The sequence below is a fragment of the Tachypleus tridentatus genome, chromosome 8 (genome assembly GCF_004210375.1).
Source record: "Tachypleus tridentatus isolate NWPU-2018 chromosome 8, ASM421037v1, whole genome shotgun sequence".
In the NCBI taxonomy this organism is placed as follows: domain Eukaryota; kingdom Metazoa; phylum Arthropoda; class Merostomata; order Xiphosura; family Limulidae; genus Tachypleus; species Tachypleus tridentatus.
Genome location: NC_134832.1, coordinates 49,528,054 through 49,553,850, shown reverse-complemented (window position 1 = coordinate 49,553,850; position 25,797 = coordinate 49,528,054). Strand labels below are relative to the sequence as shown.

The window sequence follows — 25,797 nt, the reverse complement described above, 5'->3', positions numbered from 1 at the left end:
TGCTCGCCCTTTCAGCCGTGGGGCGTTATAACGCACTGTCAATCCCACTATTCGTTGGTAAAAGAGTAGCCCAAGAGTTGGCGGTGGGTGGTGATGACTAGCTGCCTTCCCTCTAGTCTTACACTGCTAAATTAGGGACGGCTAGCACAGATAGCCCTCGAGTAGCTTTGTGCGAAATTCAAAAACAAATAAACAAACCTTCTTTGTTAATATGAAGATGACTTAAGAAAGTCGAAACGTTGTTTTCTGCTTTATTATAATAAATGTTTTATTACCTTTACCAACCGTCCTGAGATACATTTTCACTTCAGTGGGTTTCTCGACATTACAAATTACTTTCTAATGTCGTTGTGCAGCATAATTGGAATCGTTTCTTCGTGTTTCTGGATTATTTTTTACCGGCCTTATTTTTCCTGTCTATACTTCTCTTGTCTTTTGCAACAGTTCCAACACACATAACCATTTTTGTATAATTATCTAACATTATCATAATGGCGATTTCTCATTCAATGATTAAATGGTTTGGTGTTTCATGGCGCAAAGCAACTAGGCTATCTCCGCATCTCATTCAATATTTACAAAACGATCCGCTGCTGTGATTTCTGTTTACCAACTACTAACATGCGCAGTGCATTTCCGCCCAAAAATCGAGGCCACGTGACACTGACATGCGCAGTGCAACTCGTGATGTTTTCACCCTGGAGTGAAATCACGTAAGTTAGCGGAAATTTGGCCCCAGTGACAGCAATACAAAACATTTATACTCTCACAGATAGATTACAATACCCTCCACCACAGAGACCAGAAACTATTACACATATCTGGAAAAACAAACCAATCCCCAAACAGTTTTAATAAGGTTTAATATCAGAACCAAATATCCGTATTCAAATGCAGTTTTCTTGAACACGTAATTTAAAAATAATTTTTAACAACCAATGGCAATATTATATACTTACGGCCAAGCCAATAGAATTAATTCGATTATTCTCTTCTCAATCATAATACGGAGCGATTGAATTTCTAAAACATTCAGTAAAACAAATTTACAAAAAAATGACAGAAAATACATTAAACTTATTTTTTATAAGAACAGATAATAAACTCGTTAACATCAAAATACGTGAGCATTATCACACGAAATTATCGTAATCACATGTTGTTTTAAAAGATCCAAGTTGTATTTTGATCGAGTCAAACAGCTACACTTACTCAGTTAAGAGTCGTTTGGTTTTAGTTTGTTTACAGTTCATTTTCGCGCAAAGTCACACCCTCGCTCTGTCATCTCTTAGTCAGTAAGATCTTTAGTCTTAATATAAAACTTCCCATCTAAAAGCACGTGATTGCAGGTTTTTATATAACTTTAATCTCTTCGACAGTCAAAAGAAAACAGAACATTAATTTTAACGCAAGCTGTAAAAAGTAATTTAGTCTTACTTTAAAATTCACGTGATTAGAAGGCAATCCTCCCTGGTTTGTTTTGAATTTCGCGCAAAGCTACACGAGGGCTATCTGTGCTAGCCGTCCCTAATTTAGCAGTGTAAGACCAGTAAGAAGGCAGCTGGTCATCACCACCCACCGCCAACTATAGGGCTAGTCTTTTACCAATGAATAGTTTGATTGACAATCACACTGTAACGCCCCCACGACCAAAAGGTCAAGCATATTTAGTGCGACGGGGATTCGAACCGCGACCCTGAGGTTATGAGTCGAGTGTCTTAACCAGCTGGCCATGCAGGGCCACAGAAAGGAAATTAACTAGTGAACAAAACTAGATGGAAGTTAACTAGTGAACAAAACTAGAAGGAAGTTAACTATAAACAAAACTAGAGAGAGGAAAGTTAACTAGTGAACAAAACCAGAAGGAAGTTAAATATAAACAAAACTATAGAGAGGGAAGTTAACTAGTGAACAAAACTAGAAGAAAGTTAACTATAAACAAAACCAGAGAGAGGGAAGTTAACTAATGAACAAAACTAGAAGGAAGTTAACTAGTGAACAAAACTAGAAGGAAATTAACTGTAAACAAAACTAGAGAGAGGGAAGTTAAGTAGTGAACAAAACTAGATGGAAGTTAACTAGTGAACAAAACTAGAAGGAAGATAACTATAAACAAAACTAGAAGGAAGATAATTATAAACAAAACTAGAGAGAGGAAAGTTAACTAATGAAGAAGACTAGAAGTAAGTTAACTATAAACAAAACTAGAGAGAGGAAAGTTAACTAATGAAGAAGACTAGAAGTAAGTTAACTATAAACAAAACTAGAGAGAGGGAAGTTAACTAATGAAGAAGACTAGAAGTAAGTTAACTATAAACAAAACTAGAGAGAGGAAAGTTAACTAATGAAGAAGACTAGAAGTAAGTTAACTATAAACAAAACTAGAGAGAGGAAAGTTAACTTATGAAGAAGACTAGAAGTAAGTTAACTATAAACAAAACTAGAGAGAGGAAAGTTAACTAATGAAGAAGACTAGAAGTAAGTTAACTATAAACAAAACTAGAGAGAGGAAAGTTAACTAATAAGAAAGACTAGAAGGAATTTAACTAATGAACAAAACTAGAGAGAGGTAAGTTAACTAGTGAACAATACTAGAGAAAGAGAAGTTAACTACTAAACAACACTCACCACTGTCTTTTGGTCCACGTTTTTCTCACCAAAAAACGGGTTTTGACAGTCACACTTATTTCGCTTCTACTTTTCCAAAGTGCACAACAGGATCTCTCTATAAGGGTATGCGAATATAAGATCATCAAATTCATCAATGTACACGTTAAATACTGGGTTACACTTAGCTACAGTTCGATTGTCAAATCTCATGGAATAAATAAGTACAATAAAATATATTTTACCAACATACGTTGTTAAACTTTATTATATTTTCTCATATATCCTTTACTTGTGCAAACAAGGAACGAATTATTTATATGTTAATATTGATTCTGTGGCTTCCGGTCTTCCAGTCGATTCATTTACTGTCTTCTTTTTATCCAAACGACTGCCTAATTTCAAAAGCCGTATTATGTTTTTAGTGTAGTTGAATAGTTCTTTGTTTTTTCAAACATGCTCGCCCTTTCAACCGTGGGGGCGTTATAATGTTACGGTCAATCCCACTATTCGTTGGTAAAAGAGTAGCCCAAGAGTTGGCGGTGGGTGGTGATGACTAGCTGCCTTCCCTCTAGTCTTGCACTTAAATTAGCTAGCACAGATAGCCCTCGAGTAGCTTTGTGCGAAATTCAAAAACAAACAAACAAACTTTGTTTTTTCTGGTATCCCTGGATAACTCGTAGCATCTGTGATGACTTTTCACGACATCCTTGGCAGCTGTCAGATGATCTGAGGAAAACAGACAACAGTTTTCGTTAGGACCCTTTGTAAGCGTGTATTTCTGGTTTGATTGTTTGTTTGTTTTTGAATTTCGCGCAAAGCTACATGAGAGCTATCTGCACTAGAGGGAAGGCAGCTTGTCATCATCACCCACCGCCAACTCTTGGGCTACTCTCATACCAACGAATAGTGGGATTGACCATCACATTATAACGCCCCCACGGCTGAAAGAGCGAGCATGTTTGGTGCGACCTGGATTTGAACCCGCAACACTCAGATTACGAGTCAAACGCCTTAACCTACCTGGCTATGCTGAATCCTGCATCAGCTGTGTAATGCAGAAATTACGTACAGAAAGACCAGGTGATCGTAAAACCTCACAAATCAATCTGGTTGGGTGGGCTCCTGATGGGATAAAGGTACGTTTATGGAATCACATGTTAAAATCTGGAGTTTGATTCCCCGTGTTAGACATAGCAGATAGCCCAACAAAGCTTTGCTCTATAATAAACAGCCTGTTTGGAGTGAGCAAAATAATGATGTATTTTCCCGCTAGGAGTCCGCCGGCTTTTATAATAAACAGAAGAGCTGATAGGCTACTCATTAAAAAAATTAGTAACTTGTGCGCGTGAAAGGGCAGTTCAGGATACGCTTCCTTATTCCATCGGCTCAACGCTTATTAGATTTTTCATATAAAGAAAGACAACCTTATGGGAAAAGCATACCTCTTTCGGCCTGACAAGACCACGTGGTTTGTACACGCGACTCCCAGGATCGCGGTTTGAATGCCAAAACTAACAAGTAAAACCAACCAAACAAATCTAATTAAAAGTCAAGATTACAGATTCTCTACCCTCTTAACCGTCAGCTGATGGTTATTTAGTCCTTGCTACATTCTGTTTGATAATTCGATCAAGAAAGGTGTGGTCTGTGCTAGTTTTGCAAAAATAAAAGAAATGCTTATACGAAACGAGATATAGAAATTGTACACTAAATGTCACCCAACAGGTGTCACTAAACACGCTCAATAATATGACTGTATATAACATAAAAGTTTAAAATACACTGTAATGGTAATAATAGGAAAACAGAGAAAAGTCGGATTTTATAAGGCTAAGTACGTGATATTTTGACCCGGCCTGTTGAGGCACTCGACTCGTAATCTGAGGATCGCGGGTTCGAATAGTTGTCACACCAAACAGGCTCGCCCTTTCAGCTGTATGGACGTTATAATGTAACAGTTAATCCCACTATTCGTTGGTAAAATGGTAGCCCAAGAGTTGGCGGTGAGTGGTGAGGACTAGCTGCCTTCCCTCTAGTCTTACACTGCTAAATTAGGAACGGCTAGCGCAGATAGCCCTCAAGTAGCTTTGTTCGAAATTCAAAACAAACAAACCAAACAGTTTAGTCTTACACTGCAAAATTAGGGACGGCTAGCGCAGATAGCCCTGACGTAGCTTCGCGTTTAATTCAAAACAAACCAAACGTGATAATTTAGAAATATAAATCAATAAGTCACATGACAACGTAGATAGATCTGTTTCCACAATATGTACCACGAAACAAAGACGTTCATAATATTTTCTGTATCATAGCCTTTATTACGCAGTTATTTGAAAAACGAAAAAAAACAAAACAAAAAACAGCGGCGCGAAGAAGATTTGTTTTGAATTTCGCGCAAAGTTTCACGAGGGCTATCTGCGCGAGCCGTCCCTAATTTAGCAGTGTAAGACTAGAGGGAAGGCAGCTAGTCATCACCACCAATCGCCAACTCTTGGGTTACTCTTTTACCAACGAATAGTGGGATTGATAGTAACATTATTACGCCCCTACGGATGAAAGAGCGAGCATGTTTGATGCGACCGGGATTCGAACCCGTGACCCTCGGATTACGAGTCGAACGCCTTAATCCACCTGGCCATGCCGGGGCGCGCGAAGAAGAACATTTCCGAATATCAACAAGGAAAGTTTAGGATGTGAAATTAATTTTTTTACAAGTTGTTTAACATTCGGTTTCTTTCTTTTATGTCCAGTACGTAACAAAACATTTTTTATTTATGGACACACGCATTCAACACTAGCAGAATACATTTATTACCAAACCTGTTTCTCAAGTAATCGAAAGGAAATTTTAAACTGACCAACGCCAGAAATCTCGGGATTTTTGTGTATGTCTTAAAGCACGTGATTACTTTACTGTACTAGTAATGCATACCGCAAGGTGCCGTTGTAGTTAGGCTATTTTCCTATATAAAAAATTATATTTACGTATTTTATTATAAAAATAAGTTGCCTGACATTTTCTTTTAAGTAGTAAAACAGCTAGTAAAACATGCTATTTATTTTAATTTGTCTAATTTTAAAACACAAACGAACAGCTAGTTTCTTGTTAAAAAATCATATGAATAAATCTGTCTATAATCAGTCACCAAAATCAAATGAACTTGAAAGTTTGTTGCGTTATAAATATTTTGACGTAGTGAAATAGTGTGGCTAAACTGCATACAGGAGCTTGTTAAGACCCGGCCATGGCCAAGCGTGTTAAGGCGTGCGACTCGTAATCCGAGGGTCACGGGTTCGAATCCAGGTCGCATCAAAGATGCTGGCCCTTTCAGTTGTGGCGGCGTTATAATGATACGGTCAATCCCACTATTCGTTGGTAAAAGACTAGCCCTATAGTTGACGGTGGGTGGTGATGACTAGCTGCCTTCCCTCTAGTCTTGCACTGCTAAATTAGGGACGGCCAGCGCAGATAGCCCTCGAGTAGCTTTGCGCATAATTCAACACAAACAAACAAGCGAGCTCGTTAAAACTCAAGAAGCGCCAACTGTTCAAGTTTAGAAGTTCGGTCACATAAAGTACAGAACTTAACGCTAAAATTAGTGGTTCGATCCATGAAACGAGGTGTTGCATGATTTTGATGCTGCTGTTGACCGCTCAGAGCTTGTAATGTTAAAATTCTGGGTTAGATTCCTTTACAGAAAGCCGTTATGTAGCTCTATTCTTAAGTAAGCTGACGGTGTTTTGCCCCCCCGCTAGTACGGCGGTATGTCTCCGGATTTACAACGCTAAAATCAGGGGTTCGATTCCCCTCGGTGGGCTGAGGAGATAGCCCTTTGTGGCTTTGCTATACGAAAAACATACACACGGTGTTTTATTTCTTGAAAAGTATGATAATTTTTCCGGATTTACATTAACAAAAACACATGTAATTTTTACCAGGAAGTTAAACTGGAATAATCCAGGAATTTTCATGCTAAACAAACTAACTACATTTCAGATCAAAGCCTGAGAACAGAAGATATTTTTATATATAAAAACAATGCTAATTGAGAAAAGAAGGCACTTTTAAATGTAAAAATATTTTTAATCAAACACTGAAAACAGAAGGAATTGTTTTACATATAAAAAAGATCCAACATAATAAATTCATTGTACAAGAAAATGCATAAGTGTATAATTATTTAGCGTTTAATTTGTCTATAGAATATTCTGACACTACAAATTACAATGTACTAACGACAGATGTTATTAAAATAAATATTTGTTTGTGTGTTTTCTTATAACGAAGCCACATCGGGCTATCTGCTGAGTCAATCGATGGGAATCGAACCCATAATTTTAGCCTTGTAAGTCCGTTGACTTATCGCTGTACCTGCACGAAGTTACATAATAGGTTATCTGTGGTGTAGCCACAAGGCATGTTTTGAAACTCGGTGTTTAGGGTTAGAAGCCTTCAGACTTATCTCTAAGCCACTAGGGCTATTTAAAAGAAATATTTTCACACACATACACACATTATTGTGATTATTGATGTTAATAGGATAATACAGATCTTATTAATGCTTTGAAGTAATAAACTTGAGAAATACTAGAGGGCGGTGTAAACTCATGGAAATAAACATTAATTAAAGTGAAATTGTTTGCAGCCTGACAGCACGCTCGTGACTTGTTATATTGAGCTGCATTTAGGAAGAGATTATATGGCAGCTACCACCTTATTAGGATATAGTGAGACAGTGGGGCAGCGCGAGGGTCATTAGCCCACATATTTTACTTGAGAGAATGATCTGGTTGCGTTTTCTACCGTAAAGAAGAAGGGTTAAAAAAAACCACTCAGTGTAATTTATCAAGACGATTTGACGGCAAGTGAAACCTGTTCTTTAGCTGGGAGATTATCTTACGCTTACAAAAAATTAAAAACGTTGCTTTCTATTCCCCTCTCTCATAAGATTGTATTTATGATAAAGCTACTCGAGGCTATTTGCTGCAGTCCGCATTTTCAGGTACTTTCGTCACCCACTGTCCACCCAATGAATTGACTGTCATTCTTATAACACATCCGAAGCTTAAAGAGTGGATGGCTTCACCCAAATTCTAACCTATTTCATCAGCTTCAAATTCGAGAGCTCTAACATAGAGACAAACCATATCAACTTGCCATAAATGAAACAACTATTGCTTTCTCGAAGGACTTTTCACCAGCCTGTAACTTACAAGATAACTCAGAGTTCTTATTAAACAAATTATTGATTTTATAGACATGTTATTCTCACGAGATGCTGTCCTTGTGAGATGGAGGAAAGTGTTTCCGAAGTCATGGCGTTTCTGTAATCGAAACGTTCATTGAAAGTAGTTCACACATTGTCTGAAGTATTTTGTTTTTGACACGTGCTGGTATCGTAGCAACTGATGGACTACGCTCGTTATTTAAGAATATTGTACTACTAGCTTTGTTCTGTTCAATTAATTATTATCTACCGACAACAAACATATCGCCCCCTCGGCTGAAATGGGTGATCACCTAGACATATCGGGCCGCGTCAAAGTGACACACCAAACTGCAACGAGCTATATCTGAGTCGTTCCTAGTCTTAAGATGACGCATCGAACTGACACGAGGTATTCCTTAACAGAACATTCAGAATTGGTTTGTTTTGAATTTCGCGCAAAGCTACACGATGACTATCTGTGCTAGCCGTCTCTAATTTTTGCAGTGTAAGACTAGAGGAAAGGCAGCTAGTCATCGCCACCCACCGCCAAATCTTGGGCTACTCTATTACCAACGAACAGTGGGATTGACCGCAACATTATAACGCCCCTACGGATGAAAGGGCGAGCATGTTTGGTGCGACCGGGATTTGAACTCGCAACCCTCAGATTACGACTCGAACGCCTTAACCCGCCTGGCCATGCTGAATCCTGCATCAGCTATGTAATGCAGAAATTACGTACAGAAAGACCAGGTGATCGTAAAACCTCACAAATCAATCTGGTTGGGTGGGCTCCTGATGGGATAAAGGTACGTTTATGGAGTCACATGTTAAAATCTAGAGTTTGATTCCCCGTGTTAGACATAGCAGATAGCCCAACAAAGCTTTGCTCTATAATAAACAGCCTGTTTGGAGTGAGCAAAATAATGAAGTATTTTCCCACTAGGAGTCCGCCGGCTTTTGTAATAAACAGAAGAGCTGATAGGCTACTCGTTACAACGAAGCAACTAAATAAACTTATAGCTGTTCGTAAACCGCTGCTGAGAAACAGTTACAAAATGAAGAAACTGGAATGAATACCCGAACACAAACGGTAAAACTTGACGAAAGCTGAACGCGCGTGTTTTTGCAGATGAAACCAAATTAAAGTTGCTAAGATCGATCAACGACAGGTGGAGCGAAGGTGCATAGGAGAAAGTTGTCATGGCAACATAGAACATCTACAGTGAATTATGACGAGAGAGAAATACGAGTTTGGGGTTGCTTCTCAGGCAACAGAGTCGTTGATCTGCACAAAACTGATGGCACCGTGACTGCTGACACGTACAGGAACGCGTTTTATCGGACGAAGATTCATGTTCTAAAACAATAATTATCCCAAACTTACTACAAATATAGTGAAACTATGTAGTGATATTAAAGAAGTCGAGGGAACAGTCACAATAATGGTTTGACCTGCAAAACATTCCAATTTAAATATTCTAGAGTCTGTATTAAAAAAAAACACAAAAAAACTTTTCTGAACTGTGGAGAGTAATACAGGGTATTTGGAACAATATTTCACAATCGTACTTACACAAACTACACGAAACCACGTGAACAATGTTTAATACTCTTTACACACAAAATACTAGCGCCCCCAAGTGGCACAGCAGCATGTCTGCGAACTCATACCGATAAAAAACGGGTTTCAATATCCGTGGTGGGCAGAGCACAGATAGCCCATTGCGTAGTTTTGTGTTTAATTCTAAATAAACAAATCTAAATACCAGTGCATTGTACAACTTTCATTACCATCTACTTACCATTATTCGTTGTTTACATATGTAACATTTACATTTCCATAGTTATTTTAACTACTGTAAATATATATACATACCAAAAACATATATTATTACTATACTGTATATCAACATATAAAATCTAATAATTACACGCAATGTTCATAATCCATTTTCATAAACAGATAAATAACAAAATACACGTAATTGAAAAATGATGTCTTAATACTACATTTAAAATACACATAAAACAAAAATGATGTCTTAATACTACATTTACAATACACAAAAAACAAAAATGATGTCTTAATACTACATTTAAAATACACATAAAACAAAAATGATGTCTTAATACTACATTTAAAATACACAAAAACAAAAATGATGTTTTAATACCACATTTAAAATACACATAAAAACAAAAATAATGTCTTAATACTACATTTAAAATACACAAAAACAAAAATGATGTCTTAATACTACATTTAAAATACACATAAAACAAAAATGATGTCTTAATACTACATTTAAAATACACAAAAACAAAAATGATGTTTTAATACCACATTTAAAATACACATAAAAACAAAAATAATGTCTTAATACTACATTTAAAATACACAAAAAACAAAAATCATGTCTTAATACTACATTTAAAATACACAAAAAACAAAAATAATGTCTTAATACTACATTTAAAATACACATAAAAACAAAAATGATGCCTTAATACTAAATTTAAAATACACATAAAACAAAAATGATGTCTTAATACTACATTAAAAATACACAAAAAACAAAAATGATGTCTTAATACTACATTTAAAATACACAAAAAACAAAAATGATGTCTTAATACTACATTTAAAATACACAAAAAAACAAAAATGATGTCATAATACTACATTTAAAATACACAAAAAACAAAAATGATGTCTTAATACTACATTAAAAATACACAAAAAACAAAAATGATGTCATAATACTACATTTAAAATACACATAAAACAAAAATCATATCTTAATACTACATTTAAAATACACATAAAAACAAAAATGACGTCTTAATACTACATTTAAAATACACATAAAACCAAAAATGATGTCTTAATACTACATTTAAAATACACAAAAAACAAAAAATGATGTCTCAATACTACATTTAAAATACACATAAAACCAAAAATGACGTCTTAATACTACATTTAAAATACACAAAAAACAAAAATGATGTCTTAATACTACATTTAAAATACACATAAAAACAAAAATGATGTCTTAATACTACATTTAAAATACACATAAAAACAAAAATGATGTCTTAATACTACATTTAAAATACACAAAAAACAAAAATAATGTCATAATACTACATTTAAAATACACAAAAAACAAAAATGATGTCTTAATACTACATTTAAGATACACAAAAAACAAAAATGATGTCATAATACTACATTTAAAATACACATAAAACAAAAATCATATCTTAATACTACATTTAAAATACACACAAAACAAAAATGATGTCTTAATACTACATTTAAAATACACATAAAAACAAAAATGACGTCTTAATACTACATTTAAAATACACATAAAAAACAAAATGATGTCTTAATACTACATTTAAAATACACAAAAACAACAAAATGATGTCTTAATACTACATTTAAAATACACATAAAACAAAAAAATGATGTCTCAATACTACATTTAAAATACACATAAAAACAAAAATGATGTCTTAATACTACATTTAAAATACACAAAAAAAAAAAATGATGTCTTAATACTACATTTAAAATACACATAAAAACAAAAATGATGTCTTAATACTACATTTAAAATACACATAAAACAAAAATGATGTCTTAATACTACATTTAAAATACACATAAAAACAAAAATGATGTCTTAATACTACATTTAAAATACACAAAAAACAAAAATGATGTCTCAATACTACATTTAAAATACACATAAAACAAAAATGATGTCTTAATACTACATTTAAAATACACATAAAAACAAAAATGATGTCTTAATACTACATTTAAAATACACATAAAACCAAAAATGACGTCTTAATACTACATTTAAAATACACATAAAACAAAAATCATATCTTAATACTATATTTAAAATACACATAAAACTAAAATGATGTCTTAATACTACATTTAAAACATACAAACCAAACATTATGTATTTTAATACTACGTTTGAATATAAACAAAACAAAAATGGCGCTTTTTTCATACTATATTAAAAATATATACAAAAAATGCAGATAGTCTTCATATTACGTTTGGAAATATACTTATCAACATTTTATGTTACATTTAAAAATATGTAATACGCTTGTTTTTCATACTACGTTTAATACCTATGCAAAACAATAATGAGCGTGCTTTCCGAATTACGTCTAAATATGTGTTAATAATGTGTGTTATTTTCATAGTGTATTATATTTATGCATACCAAACACACGCGTAATTTTCACAATTCATTTAATTATACAGACAAACTCTTTATTCATTGATTACATACTGGGTGGCTTTGATAGTGTATCTAAAAGTACACGTGCAGACACTTCCACGTGGTTTGACGTTAATTAATTTCTCCTTCGAGGGTTAACGAACTTAAACATAACTTACGCAGCTAATTGACATAATAGTAAACACGGTATCGTTTTATTTTTACATTTTTGATTACGACAATGCGCAATTTTGAATTTTTTTTTCTTTTTACGGTGAGCATAATTTAAGGATTGTGTGTACAATGTGTTGTACGTATATGCACTTAGAAATGAAGTGTTTCTGAGAATGCATGTTACTTTCGATAGCCTTGTTATTAGTGATAACCAAAACAAACCTTCTGATTCTATAAGATAAAAGCAGCCGTTAACCTTACAAGTGAATACAATTAACCCTCACGACAAATTTCTTCTTTGGGGTTTATTTCAAATTATCAGAACTTGTCTGATGTTCTGAATTTTCGTGCAAAGTTGTACAAAGGCTATTTCCATGTAGTCCGTGTAGCTATGCCTAATTTTAAAACGACAGACTGGAGGAAAGGCATTTATCAACCACTACAAAGTCTTCTCTAACCAAACAGTGTGACACGACTGTCTCTCTTATAGAACATCTGCGGTACCAAAGTACAGGGTGCGTTTTTCATGGCAACGAGACACGAACTTTTAACCTTCGGATTCACATCCTGGGTAAGCTAAATGTTAGGCTACACCGGGCCCAAATCTGAAGGAAAACTTTGAAATATTAACCTCAAAATGTTATTGCAGTTGCTACCAACTGATGTTTACCGCAAAGAAACGGACATAAAAACACAGCCTCATAACACATGTAAGAAACCGACACATCAACACAGCATCATAACACATGTAAGAAACCGACACATCAACACAGCATCATAACACCATTACAAAACTCATACACAAACACAGCATCATAACACTATTAAGAAACCGACATACACCCATAAAGCATCATAACATTACTAAGAAACTGACACACCCCTTGAGTGCATCATAATACAGCTAAGGAATTAACGCCCGCAACAGAACATCTTAACACCTCTAAGAAACTGACAAACCAACCCTTATAGAGCATCATAACACAGCTAAAAATCTGACAGGTCTCACACAGCATCATAGTACCAGTAAAAAATTAACACATCTTCCCAAAGAACCATAGCCCTACCAAGAAAGTGACACATCCCGATACAACATCATAACACCACTAAGAATCTGGCACCTCCCCATATAGTATCATAGCATCATTAAGAACAGAAGATCTACATAGCCATTTAACACTACTAACGGGGTCCGGCATGGCCAGGTGGTTAAGGCGTTTGACTCGTAATCTGAGGGTCGCGGGTTCGAATCGCCGTTGCACCAAACATGCTCGCCATTTCAGCCGTGAAGGCGTTATAATGTGACGGTCAATCCCACTATTCGTTGGTAAAAGAGTAGCTCAAGAGTTGGCGGTGGGTGGTGATGACTAGCTGCCTTCCCTCTAGTCTTACACTACTAAATTAGGGACGGCTATCGCAGATAGCCCTCGTGTAGCTTTGCGCAAAAATTCAAAAAACAAACAAATACTACTATCAAAGTGACATACACAGGTTATTAAATGATACCTCATATTGTGGAATAATGCACTATTGTGACAGAAAGGAAACAAACTCAAGATAAATATCTCTTATGAAATGTAATTAATCGGATTTTTTAAATATAAATCTCAACAATATTTTCGTGTTTAACGAGGCAAGTGTTTCGTTCTAATTATTAAATATTTTTTTGTTTAAAATGAAATTAAAAACTAGGTAGCGCTCCATATGCGTGTGAACGCCATACTTTTAAACTACCGTTAAACTTTATACGCAAATAACTTTAAACTCTGGTCATTGAAATCAATTTTTTTCCAATGATAACAGTATCTACTGTGCAACAATTATTGTTCAATGACCAAAAATATCGGATGACCAACACTACTTTCTAACGTTTGCCTTAAGGTTTGCCTGTTTGGATATTAATTGGTCAGAGCTTCAAATTTTTCATCATTAACCGTTATGATAAATATTAAACCGGTTTCACTCAGTGGAATGAACTCTTAGATTAGTCATCCTGTTAAAAAATAAATTCCTTCACTGTGAGGTTAACTAACAGCGAGTACTAAGTATTACACTGAAAGATCTAAATATTTCTGTGTACTTAAAACGTAGAGTACAAAATTTAGTTACAGATAAAACTTTCTGTAGAACTGTTTGCTTTTGTTTGTTTTGTTTTATTGAATTTCGCACAAAGCTACTCGAGGGCTATCCGCGATAGCCGTCCCTAATTTAGTAGTGTAAGACTAGAGGGAAGGCAGCTAGTCATCACCACCCACCGCCAACCTTTGGGCTACTGTTTTACCAACGAATAGTGGGATATGACCGTAAAATTATAACGCCCCCACTGCTGAAAGGGCGAGCATGTTTGGCGCGACGGGGATGCGAACTCGCCATCCTCCGATTACGAGTCGCACGCCTTAACACGCTTGGCCGTGCCGGGCCTTCTGTACAACTGCTTGAGGGTCAAGAACTTCTGTAATTACAGATATGGACAAGAATGACATCATACGACGACTCGTCTCTTCCCCCCCTCACGATAGTACAGCGGTAAGTCTGTGGATTTACAACGCTAAAATCAGGGATTCGATTCCCCTCGTGGGCTCAGCAGATAGGCCGATGTGACTTTGCTATAACAAAACACGAGCACGCACTCACGACTCGTCTCGTATGTTCAAATTGGCACAACTCTCACCAGCTACGCTAATGATAAGGTTGAAAACCCCAAAGATTTTTTTTTTTTTAATTTAGACTGAATTGGAAGGAAAAAAGCTCCCAGTTCAAGAAGGGACAGTTTTCCCCATGAAACTAATGTCTGATGTTTAACTTACTCTCCTGGTGTTTCTTCAGTAAAACAAAGAGAAAACAAAAGTTCAAAGTTGACTGTGTAGAAGATAGTAGAGTATTTTTAAGTTAAGGACCAGAAAGAGGTTTCCCGCATCTTAATAACACAAGAAAGAGAACTATAAGAGAACTGTTTAATGAGTCATTACAAACAAAGTGTAAAACTGTCAGCAGATAGTTTTGTGAGTCATAAAAACGACACAAACATAAGTGTAAAAAGATTATTTCGTGAGTCATAAAAGACACAGGGTATATATCTGAGAGAAATGTTTCGTGAATTGAAAACAGCAGATAGCTCAATATGGCTTTGCTATAAGAAAATACACATACACACACATTGAAAACAGACACATGGCAGGACTGTAACAAATATCTTCTCGAGTCTTAAGGACTAGAAATCTTAGAGGTTTCGTTTTGCAAATGAATAATTTACGAAGAATATAACTGACAAAAGATGGGTTGCGAATGTTAAGAAGTCCTTGAACTTCCAAGAATAGGAATGAAGAAGGAGGATTCCGTTTGTTTGTTTTTTTGGAAGATGCAAGGAACAAACCCTCAAAAATGACTTCCTGCGTGACTGACAGACGTGACTTCACAAGCTAAATTTGTAGCAGAGGCTAGACTTTTACAAGATGGATTTCTAGGTCTTGAAGAAACAGAGAGACAGGAATGTCGAAGCACGTGTTTTTGTTTGTTGGTAGAGTTTTCAAGTTAGCAAAAAAAAATATGTTGTTTTCTCTTCTGAGGACACGATGGATAAACCATCCATCAGGAGTTATTTTCTGACCTGAACAACGCCATCTTTTGTTTTTTACAGTTTTGTCTAAAGACATACAGTGGTTTACTTTGGCACAAACAGCATCAAAATAAACAGGATATTTTCCAAAATGAATGAGTTCTGTAAACGAGTTTTAGAGCGTCGAATATGCAAGTCCATTTATACAAGAGCGAGTCATCACAACGTTTCGAATAGAAGAGTTCTGTCAGTTATGAGGCGATTCTTTCTGTTATCATGTTTCTTTTATCTCTTTACCTTCAGATTTAAAGTACTTTAGATGAACACTCATTTGAAATGAGATTATCCTGATAAGGTGAGGACCCAGGTAAAGGTCCTTATAAGTTTGTCCCCGTTTTTTCTGGTAAAATTGATTTCTTTTTATAAAAGATGGACGTCCTTTGCTCCTATACCAAGTCCATCGTCAAGGTTACGTTAGGCTCTCATTTAGAACTCAAATAAAAACTGCATTCGAAAAAATCATCCAATACCTTTTTTTTTTAATTTCGCGCAAAGCTACTCGAGAGCTATCTGCTCTAGCCGTCCCTAATTTAGCAATGTAAGACTAGAGGGAAGGCAACTAGTCATCACCACCCACCGCCAACTCCTAAGCCACTCTTTTACCAACAAATAGCGGGATTGACCGTAACATTATAACGCCCCCACGGCTGAAAGGGCGAGCATGTTTGGTGCGACTGGGATTCGAACCCGCGACCCTTGGATTACGAGTCGAACGCCTTAACACACTTGGCCATGCCGGGCCAAAAACCAAACAACCTTAAAACATGGCTATATTAAAATATTTAGTTTTCAGTTAAATGTAAACAATTTCAACATGATTTTAATGTACCGTTCTTTATCATGTTTACGTTTCAACTTCACGGTGTAACAAGCACACAACTAAAACCGTGAAAATTCAGCGTGATCTTACAAGTAGAAAAAAATATTAATAGTTCACAGTCCAAAATCCTGAGCGTAATTTCTAGTTGTGACGTTTATCGATCACGCGCCAGAACAGTAAATTAGTTATGACGTCACAAAGAGAGTAAGAGATTGTTTGTTTGTTTTAGAATTTCGCGCAAAGCTACACGAGGGATATCTGCGCTTGCCGTCCCTAATTTAGCAGTGTAAGAATAGAGGGAAGGCAGCTAGTATTCACCACCTACCGCTAACTCTTCGGCTACTCTTTCACCAATGAATAGTGGGATTGATTGTCACAGTATAACGCCCCCACGGCTAGAAGGGCGAGCATGTTTGGTGTAATGGGGATTCGAATCCGTGACCTTCGGATTACGAGTCGAGTACTTTACCCACCTAGTAAGAGAAGATAAAATGTACACAAAATCATATGGAAATTTAAACTTTACGAATTTTAAACAAAACACTAACTACAGGTAATCGGTATGTCACGTGGTTATATATTATCCACTGATAATAAACGTATACTTTTCAAGAACTTGGATAAAAGGAATTTGTTTGTTTTAATGCAAAGTCAGGCGCATTGAGCTATCTGCTGTGTCTGCCGCGGAGAAACGAAACCAGAATTTTAGCGTTTTAAATTCGAATCTTACCGCTGACTCGCCGGATGAGCGGATAAAATAAAAATACGGATATTATTTATACATTGTATTTACAGTAAAGCTGTTGAGGCTAACCGTCACGGTCTCACGTTTTAAGCCAGTGACTGGAGTTGAGATGAACTAAGTACTGGGTGATATCCTCAGGGATTGCACCCTGACTTTCTCAAGTTGAAACCAGCTTCCCGGCTGGAGAGGAAGAAAATTTCCTGCAGTGATGACGTCAACGCCTTTACTGAGTGAGTTCTCTTACTGATTCCCCGTATGTTGCTTTTCCTGGCTACACCACGCGGTACCTTTCTGCCAGCAGTCTCTTTCCCCTGAGCCTTCATTAAGACTTTCCATGGTTGCTGTTTTCATGAGGTCAGTGTCCTGCTAGAAGTGTTGTTCCAGATTTAATAAAGTGACTGTCAGTTTCCTCGTTTAATTGTACTGCTGCATGGCCTGGCATATATACATTCAGGCGATATTCGTAACATACAGTTGCCGTTCCATCAAAGAACCGACTAATCTGAATTTTATTCACCACTAGCTGTGAGTCAGCTACAAATATGTTGGTGGTCCTGTCTATTAATTGTTTAGTGCTTTCAGCAACCCTGAATTAAGATTGCTTCATAGCTTCCTAGGCCTGGCATGACCAGGTGGTTAGGATGCTCGACTCGTAATATGAGGGTTGCGAGTTCGAGTCCCCATCATATCAAACATGCTCGACCTTTCAGCCGTAGGCGCAATATAATGTGATGATTAATCCAACTATTCATTGGTAAAAGAAGAGGCCCAAGAATTGGCAGTTGGTGTTGATGACCAGCTGTCGTCCTTAATTTAGCAGTGTAAAATTAAAGGGGAGGCAACCAGTCATTCTCTTGTTGAGCAATGAATCCCCAGTCTCTCTCGGTATCTTTAATATGGAACCATCTATGACTTTGATGCAGAATAATTATCCACCATGGTTTGTAAACGAAAATACTGGCATGATATGTTTCTGATTCATTACCCCATACATCCACCCTCTGTTTCATATGTTTATGTATTCGAGATCTAGTTCTGATGAATTATTTCAGTAGTAACTGTATAGCATATGTCTACCCATGTCTATCTCTTCAGGTGGCTGTATTGCATCTTTCCACCCATGTCTATCTCTTCAGGTGGCTGTATTGCATCTTTCCACCCATGTCTATCTCTTCAGGTGGCTGTAATGCATCTTTCCACCCATGTCTATCTCTTTTTTTTTTTTCAGGCGGCTGTGTAACAATTGTTCACTCATATCTATATCCTGTGGTGGCTGTATAGCATCTGTCCATCAATGTCTATCTCTTTAAATGTCTATGTAACCTGTCCACCGATGCTTGTCTTTTGAGGACGTTTTCAGACAATCTCCTGCTTGGTCGATGTATACAGGATAGGTTGCTGTAGAGTTAGAAAGTCCCAATTAAGAAGGGCAGTGGCTCGATGATCTGGTGCATTGTCTTTATACTGCAAGAAGAATTATGATTGTCCTGGCTTGTAAGACATAACAGGACTTTGATGGTCCGTGGCTTAAGAATATCTGATGTCCAGTCTCAAAGAGATGGTTTGTATCTCTTCAATCTTATCCAGCTATGTAGCACTGTTACTAATCATTGATGGTGTGACACCCATGACGGAGCTGATAAGGCTTTGGTCAAGCATAACCAAGTGACCAACTATCCAGTACTTCAAGTTTCAGTATACTGATGTTGTTTTCTCATTCTTATTAACACGGTGTTGATGTGGCCGATGAAGATCAGTTGTCGGTCAAGAGTTAACCTCGGATACTACAATGTTTTCTCCAGAGGGACATCAGAGTCCGCACAAGATGATGAAGTCTTATACCACGTGTTGGTGAGTGTTCAGAAAACGGTTTCGGCTTTTATCTCAGGATTTATGACTTTTCCTGTGCTAGTACATCCTTTGATCACCTCGATAAGGGACTGATCCCTGCATCCAATTTTCAACTTCAACTTTTCTATATCTTCTGTTGTACACTAGAATGTTGTCATCAACTGATTGGCCTGTCAGCCAAGATCAAGGAAATAACATTCTCCCACGCAAAATCTACGCTAAGGGATTTGCTGTCACTCTTATAACACACTCACAATTTAAATGTGGGGAACCCAACTCTCAAGCTTCAAAATCCAAAGCTTTAACACAAGGCAAGCCTCTGCTGTATAAAGCGCATAAAATAAAAATGTTTTCTGTCATTTCTTTGAAAATGAAACTAAACAGAGTCAAAGATACAAGCTAAGTAAAGTAACTGGTCGAGAAAACTTAAACATTTATACGATTCTTTATCAACAACATTTATTATTAAGTTAGTTCTCGTTAGTTTTGAATTAGATTTGGCTTTATTTTAGAATATTAATCAAAGTTACATTCACATAAGACAGAGTGTTATGCAATATGAAAATATTATGCATGAAAAACTTTGTTTGTTTTTGAGTTTCGCGCAAAGCTACGCGAGGACTATCTGCGCTAGCCGTCCCTAATTTAGTAGTGTAAAACTAGAGGGAAAGCAGCTAGTTGTCACCACCCACCGCCAACTCTTGGGCTACTCTTTTACCAACGAATAGTGGGCTTGGCCGTCACTTTATATCGCCCTCACGGCTGAAAGGGCATGTTTGGTATGAAGAGGATTCGAATCCACGACCCTCAGATTACGAGTCGTACGCCTTAACCACCTGGCCATGTCGGGCCTGCATGAAAAATGCCATGCAACCATCACTAAAATTATTTTAAAATGTTGTGGATCCATCACAATTTGTTATATAATAATCAGTAATGAGAAGTAACCTCACATGTAGAGAAATATATAAAATATAAAATATATAAAAACAGATCGTTTGGGTTGAGAAAATTGTTTATGTAGAGGAGCGAACAACGTTTCGACCTTCTTCGGTCATCGTCAGGTTCACAAAGAAAGAAAGAGGTAACTGAACGGAAGCTGGCCACATGTTTGAAAGGGATTGTGTAACTGAGTGTCGGAATGTAGAGGGCGTGCTTATATATTTGAATATACATATGTGTGTGTATATATATACTTGTATAATATATTTTAATAGGTATAAAGGTGTTCCTTTGTATTGGTTTATTTTGGGTTTAAGTTGTTGTATAAGTAAGGCTTCTTTAATTTTGCGTTTGTTTCTTTATTTGGTATTTGAGTGTTTTCTATGGTTATGTTGTGTTTATTTGACTTGCAGTGTCCGAAAACGTGTGAAGGTGACGTTTTATGTTCTTTGAATCTGGTTTCCATTTTTCTACTTGTTTCTTCAATATAGAAGTCGTGGCAGTTATCACATTGTATTTTATAAATAATGTTGGTGTGGTGTTTGTCAGTGTAGTTTTTACATTGTATAGACCTCAGTTTTGTGCCTGGTTTTTGAATAAATTTGGTATTAACTGAAATGTCATATTTTGTTACTAGTTTTTGCCAAATGTTGGATATTTTTTTCCTGATGTCGGGAATATATGGTATACAGCAGTATATGATTTCGTGATTTTTTGATTCGTGGGATATATTTACTTTTGTTGGTTGATTTTGCTTTCTGTCTAGGTGTGTGCGTATAATGTTTTCTACGGTTTGTGGAGGAAACTTATTGATGTTGATGAACTATTGTTATATGTTGGGCAAATAAATTAAAGATAAATAAAGTCACGGGTTCGAACCCTTGCTGATCCTCATTATCCTGTCTTCTTCAGAGTAATTACTAATATATTTGGTCTTGGTTGTTGTTAAGCGTTAAGCTTCACAACTGGTTATTTATAGCTCATCACGACTATCAAACTTGGATCATGAACGTTGTAAGTCTGCAGACTGATCGATAAGTCACTGGGGAGACAGAGAGGGGGAGGTGCTAAGATAACGTGTAATCTGGGGAGGCAGACAGGGGGAGGTGCTATCAAGATAACATAACGTGTAATTTTAATGCATGTTATTGTCAGGTTATGTTAGTATGTTATTATTTTTTTGTGACAGAAAATCCTATTGTCACTTTTTAAATCAAATAACAGAAACTTTCTAGTTTCCAAACACTACAATAACAACATCTTATCTTAAGATTCTGACGAAACACTACAATAACAACATCTTATCTTAAGATTCTGACGAAACACTACAATAACAACATCTTATCTTAAGATTCTAACGAAACACTACAATAACACAACATCTTATCTTAAGATTCTGACGAAACACTACAATAACAACATTTTATCTTAAGATTCTGACGAAACACGAACGGTAAATGATCATTAACAATTTTATTTCCACGAGTATGAGGACTTGGCGATGCCTTGTAATTACTGGGCTCGAATATTTGAATCTGGGAGTTTGTGGTTCGCGATCGCTTGGCACAAAATCGTGCCTCCCTCATCAGGGTTGTAGGCACGCGATAACAATAACGTCAAATCCCGTGTCAGACGGGAATAGCCCAAGATTTAGCAGTGAATACACTCCTCACTAGCAGCCTTCCTTCTAATCCATTAGTTCAAAATTAAGGATGGATATGTGCGCAGAGCACTTTGTATAGGTTTGAGCTAAAATTCTCAAAGAAAGAGAACACCCTTTTAAATATGGAATTCGTTATTTAATTACTGGTTATAATAAAAAGCCCGAATCTAATCCAGTCTATTAGCTCTATTCTTACTGCCTTTAAATGTTCATGAAAAGCCTGCTTAGAGTTTTTAAAATAATGTAGGTGGCGTTTGCTGGCCAGAAAAGGAAAAGGTGGAGAAACACTTACATAAGAAAGAAGCGCGTTCAGCCCATTTGGTTGGCAATTATTCCGTTGTTTAAATAACCTGGAATTTTGTGGGTTTTTTTTAAATAACGCACCAGTTTTTCAACGCCACCTCTTATCGTAGTTGTGGGGCTGTATCACCTTACCCCCTTGTATCGTAGTTGTGGGGCTGTATCACTTGTATGTTGTAATAAGTTTCGTTTCATATAAACGATGGGTTTAAATACCCATGTTTAGCTTTTGTTTTGCGAATATTGTCAGTTCCTCTCTTCTCACAGTAGTGTGGCTCGTCTCTTGTTACCCTTGATAAAGATAGGTTTTAAAAATCAGGACGGTCTTATTTCTGAGGTAACATCTAAGCTAACTGATAAGCGTAGAGTATTATTCCCAAGGCCTCGGGTCTTGGACTTATCTGATAGCAAAGGTCACGTTCTGTAGGTTGTGAACCTAATAGTCAAACAACCGCGAAACTTTTGCCGTAACCACAGTCTTCTGTCACAGTGACTATTATTACGATACTAAAGTCACAGTGACTATAATATATAAATATCACTATTATTATTATAAATCTATGAAAGTCACAGTGACTATAACATATAAAAATCACAGTTATTATTATAAATCTATGAAAGTCACAGTGACTATAATATATAAAAATCACAGTGATTATTATAAATCTGTGAAAGTCACAGTGACTATAATATATAAAAATCACAGTTATTATTATAAATTTATGAAAGTCACAGTGACTATAATATATAAAAGCCACAGTTATTATTATAAATCTGTGAAAGTCACAGTGACTGTAATATATAAAAATCACAGTTATTATTATACATGTATGAAAGTCACAGTGACTATAATATATAAAAGCCACAGTTATTATTATAAATCTGTGAAAGTCACAGTGACTGTAATATATAAAAATCAGTTATTATTATACATGTATGAAAGTCACAATGAGTATAATATATAAAAGCCACAGTTATTATTATAAATCTGTGAAAGTCACAGTGACTATAATATATAAAAATCACAGTTATTATTATACATGTATGAAAGTCACAATGAGTATAATATATAAAATCACAGTTATTATTATAAATCTGTGAAAGTCATTGTAACTGTGTGTTTGATGCGTATTTTTATAGTAAAGCCGTATCAGGCTGTCTGCTGTCTCTACCGAGGGGATCTAACCCCTGATTTTATAGTGTCACTATAAAATGACACTATTAACTCTCTTCATGGGAAGTAGGAATCAACATTGTAGTTTATTGACGGTCTTTTACATTAAACATACAAGATTGTTATAAAACATTATATCTATATAAATATAACAATACTGTCTGTTGTATGTTCATGTAACTACTTATCTATATAAATGTAATAGTACTGTCTGTTGTATGTTCATGTAACTACTTATCTATATAAATATAATAATACTGTCTGTTATATATCCATTTGACTACTTATCTATATAAATATAATAATACTGTCTGTTGTATGTTCATGTAACTACTTATCTATATAAATATAATAGTACTGTCTGTTGTATGTCTGTGTAACTACTTATCTATATAAATATAATAATACTGTCTGTTATATATCCATTTGACTACTTATCTATATAAATATAATAATACTGTCTGTTGTATGTTCATGTAACTACTTATCTATATAAATATAATAATACTGTCTGTTGTATGTTCATGTAACTACTTATCTATATAAATATAATAATACTGTCTGTTGTATGTCTGTGTAACTACTTATCTATATAAATATAATAGTACTGTCTGTTGTATGTCTGTGTAACTACTTATCTATATAAATATAATAGTACTGTCTGTTGTATGTCTGTGTAACTACTTATCTATATAAATATAATAATACTGTCTACTGTATGTCCCTGTAACTACTTACCTATATAAATATGATAGTACTGTCTTCTGTGAGGGACGATGAACAGATGCCTTTCCTCTCGTCTTTTTCCGCTAGATTAGGGGCGGCTAGTGTTTATAACCCTCGAAGTTGATAAAAGATAGAGAAGATAATGATGTTCGAGCAAATTCCCAACATAAAATAAAATAACTCTCGACGTATTCCAGGTTTTCTGAGAAAATAAACTCTAAGCGTTTAATGAATTGTTGTCCCCCTGTGACACAGCGGCATGTCTGCGGAGTTTATTTTTATTATGTTTTTGAAAAGTTAACTTATCTTTATTATTAATTCATGTGTCGATTTTTATTTTGCCTCTCTGATCGAGCGTGCCGGAGTATGGATCCATGGGATGTATATAGTTTTGCTTTGTGGGTGCCTCATAAGAGTGACGTTCATTTCTATAGAATAGTCAAAGAACTAGTGACGGGTACTCGTGATTAGCAGTGATTACAACTTGTTCAAGTTAAGGACAGATACTCTAGACGTCCTTCATGTGGTACTGTGTGAATATCTGAAAAAGACAGATAATTTTGCTTTGTTCTTCATTGACATATCTGTTAGTTTTTATTTTATTTCTGATAAACGTATCTGTCAATTTCTGTTCTATTTCTCTCTATCTATCATCTAATACTTATGTCGGGCGTTATTGTATTTCACACAAACAAACCTGTCAGTATTTATTGTATTTCACACAAACAAACCTGTCAGTATTTATCGTATTTCACACAAACAAACCTGTCAGTATTTATCGTGTTTCACACAAACAAACCTGTCAGTATTTATCGTATTTCACACAAACAAACCTGTCAGTATTTATCGTATTTCACACAAACAAACCTGTCAGTATTTATCGTATTTCACACAAACAAACCTGTCAGTATTTATCGTGTTTCACACAAACAAACCTGTCAGTATTTATCGTGTTTCACACAAACAAACCTGTCAGTATTTATCGTGTTTCACACAAACAAACCTGTCAGTATTTATCGTATTTCACACAAACAAACCTGTCAGTATTTATCGTATTTCACACAAACAAACCTGTCAGTATTTATCGTATTTCACAGAAACAAACCTGTCAGTATTTATCGTGTTTCAAACAAACAAACCTGTCAGTATTTATCGTATTTCACACAAACAAACCTGTCAGTATTTATCGTGTTTCACACAAACAAACCTGTCAGTATTTATCGTATTTCACACAAACAAACCTGTCAGTATTTATCGTGTTTCACACAAACAAACCTGTCAGTATTTATCGTGTTTCACACAAACAAACCTGTCAGTATTTATCGTGTTTCACACAAACAAACCTGTCAGTATTTATCGTGTTTCACACAAACAAACCTGTCAGTATTTATCGTATTTCACACAAACAAACCTGTCAGTATTTATCGTATTTCACACAAACAAACCTGTCAGTATTTATCGTATTTCACAGAAACAAACCTGTCAGTATTTATCGTGTTTCAAACAAACAAACCTGTCAGTATTTATCGTATTTCACACAAACAAACCTGTCAGTATTTATCGTGTTTCACACAAACAAACCTGTCAGTATTTATCGTATTTCACACAAACAAACCTGTCAGTATTTATCGTGTTTCACACAAACAAACATGTCAGTATTTATCGTATTTCACACAAACAAACCTGTCAGTATTTATCGTATTT

The 25,797-nt window shown here is 35.6% G+C and overlaps 1 protein-coding gene across 1 annotated transcript in view; it reads left to right on the top strand.

The window, feature by feature from the left end:
* Positions 1-25,797, top strand: part of LOC143223904 (signal peptide peptidase-like 2B) — a 67,018-nt gene that overhangs the window by 22,589 nt on the left and 18,632 nt on the right. The gene's annotated exons all lie outside the window — the stretch shown is intronic.